Below are 6,227 nucleotides of genomic sequence, written 5' to 3' on the forward strand. Positions count from 1 at the left end.
ATGCGAAATAAAGGAGTAGTTGGCTCCAGAATCAAACAATATATGAGCAGGTAATTCGTTTACGAGAAAGGTACCTGAAGCTACATCAGCTTCATCTTTAGCAGCCTCAAGTGTCATCTGGAAGGCTCTTGCCTTCGGCTTTGGTGGAATGTTGGGCCTAGCTGCCTCCTTCTTCTTCGGACAGTCTTTCAAAATATGCCCCTCTTCGTTACACCCAAAACACATCCTTTTGTTGTTCGGACATTCATTGGCAAAATGTCCAACCTTTCCACACTTGTAGCAGGTCACATCCTCGCTACATTTCCCAAAGTGCCTTTTCTTACACTTATCACACCACTTTGCTTCGCCTCCTTTTCCTCCAAACTTTTTCGAATCAGATTTAGAAAATTTGCTCTTCTTACTGGAATCAGATGTTCCTTCAAACTTCCTTTTCTCACCAACCTCAACCTTGACGGTGGTTCTCCCCTTGATCATGTTCTCCACAGACTTGGCAGCCCAGATAGCTGCCTCTAGAGTAAGTGCCTGACGTACTGGCACCTCGTACTCCCATGGAAGTCCCTTCGCATACCGATCCACCTTTGTCAGCTCGTCTGGAACGATACACAAGGCAAACTCCATCTTATCGGTGAAGTTATTGGTGTACTCATCAACTGACAAGCTACCTTTCGTCAATGTCAAAAACTTATTCTCCAACTCCAACAGATTTTGAGCCGAACAAAACTTGCGCTTGAACTGCACCAAGAATTCTGCCCATGACAATTGCAGTGGCTCGTTAGGGCTCAAAGTCTTCCCTAGAGTGTTCCACCAACAAACGGCTCCACCTCGGAATTGACGCACGGCATAGATAGTTTGCAACTTACCTCTGCAGCCACACGTCATGAAGGCTAGCTCCATTTCGGAGATCCAATCCATAACCCCAATCGGATCCTCCTTTCCATTGAAGGTCGATGGTTTGTAAGTCAAAAAGTCCTTGTACTTGCATCCCATTCCATCGTTCCTTCCATCGCGGTTATCTCGCCTAACTATCGGTGGGTTGGCTGGACCAATAGACCCACTGAAGTTTCCACCTTCCGAGTGCCCTTCATTCAGTTCAGGCTCTTCCACACGAATCGACAGTTCTTCACGATTTTGTTGAAGCAACCGTCTAGTTTCATCCATCTGACGATCCAACATCGTCTGAATCATCAATTGCACACCAGCCATGGTTATTGGCTCAGGTGCTGCTGCTACGACAGGTATTGGCTCAATCACTGGTGGTTGATTCCTATTTTCGTCAGCATTTCCAACTCCACTTCTTGTTCTCACCATTTTGATCTACACACCGAATAAGGTAAAATTAGATCCTCAATCATGATAGATATTCAAATCATCCTTATCACTCCGAAACGTTTACATGCTAGTTCTAATATCGTAGACGTACGCTTAGAATCCTACACACATAAGGTTTCTAGATCCGGTCGGCAACAGACCATAGATCCGAACAAATAATATCATATATGACAACATATAACATTTAGCACATAAAGCATTTTAGGCAACTTTCCTAAAATAAACTAGTGCTTGTGTCTAAAACACAACAGACACACATCTTAAAATTCCACTTAGCATTCTAAGTTTAAGTCTAGAAATCCTACAAATTCCTAGTTCGCTTAAACTAATGCTCTAATACCAACTGTGACATCCCCAAAATCTCGGCCAGAAAAGACCGATTTTCATTTATGCCTTTAAATATTTTCAGAGTAAATCCTTTTGATTTGAAAGAGTTGCGGAATTTGTTCCCAAAAACAAAACATGATAAAACATTGTTTACCGAAGCATTTCATAAAAGAAATGTATTTTCATTATAATAAAAACTCGGGGTGTCATGTTCCGATACAGACCAATAAGCATAAACGAATACATTACAAGTCATATAACAAATATAAACATATGCAGACTTGTAAACAAAACAACTTGATGGTTCATCCATCTCATGCCCTTCCGCCACTACCTGTAATACAATTTAAAACTGAGTGGGTCAGGCTTGGGAGCCTGGTGAGCATATAGGGTTTTCAACCCACAATAAATATCATATTTAATTTTCACCAACCAACAATAACCCAATTACCCATTCCCGTTATTCTCACTTTAATGTCCCTAAAACAACTAACATAAGGGACCTAGTCTAAGAATATTTCATCGGGGCAACAACACATGCTTCGGGGGTACCTCACCAATATAAGTCAAATAAGGCAACCATGAGGGGGATGGAGTACAGCGAATGAACACCCAAGTTCATTAACACCTACAGGTGGCGAACCTGCTAATGTTTCCACAAGACTGTCTAGAATAGCCAGTGGTCGTCATCTAAACTCCGCTAGATGACTCAATCAAACAACAACGAGGCCTCTCATCTGTTTATTACACACCAACTGTCTACTCATGTTCTACCCAACATATTAGTAGATAAAAATATACATTTGTATACATAGTTTAAAGAAAACCTGTATAGCATGCTTTAATCAACACATATATCACATAACAGATGAGGCACACACACACATAACACATATCTCATAAAGAAATAAGCAGATCTATAAGATAGAAGAGAGTGAATACACATTCACACATAACACAACCAAATATATACACATAGCACGTATTTTTATATATAATACTTCGTATTATTGTATTTGGAAGAAAATAACTACACACTCACACTTATAAACAACAATATACTTAATACACTCGAACCAAACTCGTATTATTATTGTGTTTATGAAAGGTAGTATACACTCACTTGATCAGAAGATGATCGGACAGCACTACGACTTATAGAAGTAGTAATCCACAGCAGATCTGGAAGATCTCCTCGAAAATCGAACTTCTCGCGGGCAGAGCTTCGACTCGGGAACCGCACTTCTCGGGATCTTCGGGGTCTCGGGACTTGCCTCGGGGCTAGAGTATGATACCGGGACTTCGGGATAGCTTCGGCACAAAAAACGATGCAAAAGACTAGAGAGAAGAGAAGAAAATGAACAACAAAGAAGGCTGTCTTCGGATCCTTTATATAGAGGCTGGAAGCCTCAATTACGCAGGGCGTACAGCAGTACGCAGCGCGTACTGCTCCAATGATCGTAAGCGCATGCATCATCCGAAGCCACTTGCTGCAATGTCGACACCCTCGGAGTACGCGGGGCGTACTCGAGTACGCGACGCGTACCTCGGATTAGATCAATGACTCGTTCGGATAATGCTTCCGAATTTTGAATTAAAAATAAATACAAAATGAATAATAAACTTCGGAAATTCATATCTTCTTCATACGAACTCCGTTTTCGACGTTCTTTATATCCACGCGAAGGTGAGACTACGCTCTACGACTTTCGTTTAGACTCCGTCGGCTAATTTTGACTTTATTTTTATTAATTATTTTTAATAGGCCGGGACAGAAACTTTCGTTATAAATTCATAACTTCTTCGTTTGACGTCCGTTCTCGCCTAACTTTTTATCGTTTCAATACCAACAATGAGATCTTCGATTCTCATTTAGATTGCTTCGGCTAACAACCGCTCGATCTCAAATCGAGTAAAACAGGCTGTATATCGCTAAGCCGGAACTTCGATAAATCATAACTTCCTCATACGAAGTCAGATTTGGGCGTTCTATATATATTCGGAAACCTCGTTTCAATTACTACAACATTAACCAAAGACATTAAGTTTATTTTACACTTAAATTTTGACGCTTATTTTTATTCTTAATTAATCAAACCACATAATTAAGCAATTAAGCACAAAACACATAATACTCAAATAATACACTTTTATTATTTCAAAACGGGTTACAAAGGTCAACCTAGACTATTACATTGCTACAAATGGCAAGTCCGAAACACAGGCGTTACAAAACCCTATATGCTCACCAGGCTCCCAAGCCTGACCCACTCAGTTTTCTTTTCATTACAGGTAATGACACAAGAGTATAAGTCGGCGGACTTGACGAGAGATTTTGGATTATAGATCAGTAGTTGAATAACTATTGTAAAGTCTATTTTATGTTGTTTATGCTTTTGGTCTGTAACGAACATGACATCCCGAGGTTTTATTATTTAATGAAAATACATTCTTTTCGAGAAATGTTTTGATAAAATGGTTATCATATTTTATTTTGGGAACAAATTCCGCAACCGTTTTCTTTAAACGATCACTCTGATTTTGAAAACAAAGCATATACAAATCGGTCTTTTCTGGCTGTGAAATTGGGGATGTCACAAAAACCATCTTCTACGTCTTCCATAATCTCTCTAAAAATGGCATCTGAATCATGTTTATCGTCGAGTATTTTTGATGTGTTGTTTGAAACGACCATAGAGGTCATCAATGTTACAAAACTCGTTAAGTGTTTCTAGGGCGGCCGAGTAACACCTAGCGAGTTTATTAAAAATTATAACAAAATAATTTTAGGAAAATTATATATATAACAAATATATTATATGAAAATTATATATATATATATATATATATATATATATATATATATATATATATAACAAATATAAAATATAACAAGTTTATTAAAAATTATAACAAAATAGATGAATATCAATAACAATTATAGATTTCTTTTCTAAAAAAAAGTCAAAATTTTCAAGTTTTCCCGATTTTTTCCGATTACCGATTCTGAATTTTCGTTATTTTGACCGAATTTGAGCTGATTTTGACCATTCCTAATTATGTGCCTCAGTCCCTACTCGATTTCAGTTAATCGGCCGCCTAGGCCACTTTTTGCAACACTGGAGGTCATTCAAGATGCTAAAAAGAAGATTGAATCACTACGACAACCAAATACAGATAATATGAGCCAGATAAAAAGAAGGTGCATAAAAAGACATCACGAGGAGGATAATCAACGACTCATGCAGGATTACTTTAACGAAAAAACGACGTTTCAAGGATATTACTTGTGACATCCCCATTTTCACGGCCAGAAAAGACCGATTTGTTTATGCTTTGTTTGAAAATCAGAGTAACATTTTTAAGGAAAAGTGTTGCGGAATTTGTTCCCAGAAAAACATGATAAATGTGTTATCAAAGCATTTCCAAACAAATGTATTTCATTTCTTTTAAAACTTTGGGATGTCATCGTCAATACATACACATAAGCATAAACAGACCTTACATTCATTTACACTAGTGATCTACATCTCCTTAATCTCTAAGTGTAAAGTAGTTTCGTATCGACACATGTGATACAAATAAACTTGAGTGTGTCAGGTTGGGAAATTTGGTGAATACATAGGGTTTTCAACCCATAATAATATAATTATGTTTAATCATTAAACAATCAACCTAATTATCCATCCCCATTATCTTCTTTATTTCTTAAAGATCTATCCTAAGAATCATTTATCATTCCCTCATTCATTCCTAAGGATTGTCTTAAGGAATAGGCACGAAGTCCATCTTTTGCCTAATGACACAACTATCAATGTTATCTATTAAGCACAACTATCAATATTATCATTTAGGCGCAACTGCCAGAATTATGACATTCTCTATTAGGGGCAGCTGTCAGGGTTATGATGTTCTCTATTAGGTGCAACTGCCGATACTACCCTTTGAGCGCAACTGCTAGGATGTTTAGAGTACATCGTAGATCAAAACATCTACACGTTGTGGCACAGCTGCCAATGCTCATCTATAGGGTATTAAGTCCATTGATGCCAATGTTCACCTGTAGGGCACTATGTCCATAACTTCCAATGTTCCTCAATATCAACTTTCATCCCTTATCATTCATCTACCCATGTTTTACCCAACATATTTTGTAGATATAAAATACATATATAGTTTAAACTATTTAAAAAATGTATAAGATCGTTCATCTAGCATATATATGAAGTAAACAGATAATATCCACACATAGCACGTAATTTATATACAAATACTTCATATCTACGTGTAAGATAAAAGTAACTATGCACTCACTTGTTAAAGTGATAATTCCAAATTTAGGCAGCGCTTCGCTTCTAACGTTTCTATTTTCTTCGACGAAACCTAGCATTATTATGGCTAAGTTTTAGTCTAATCAGTCGCACGACTAATTATTAGTCTAGATTCATCATTAACTCAAAGTCTACTTTCATGATCTATCATGTAAGCAACAACCAGGTAGGATCATATCGAAGGTAGCGTTTGTTTGGTATACGAAGTATACTGTTTCGAAATCCCACTTTAAACACCTC

Source organism: Lactuca sativa, chromosome 6 (genome assembly GCF_002870075.4).
Source record: "Lactuca sativa cultivar Salinas chromosome 6, Lsat_Salinas_v11, whole genome shotgun sequence".
Taxonomy (NCBI): Eukaryota; Viridiplantae; Streptophyta; class Magnoliopsida; order Asterales; family Asteraceae; genus Lactuca; species Lactuca sativa.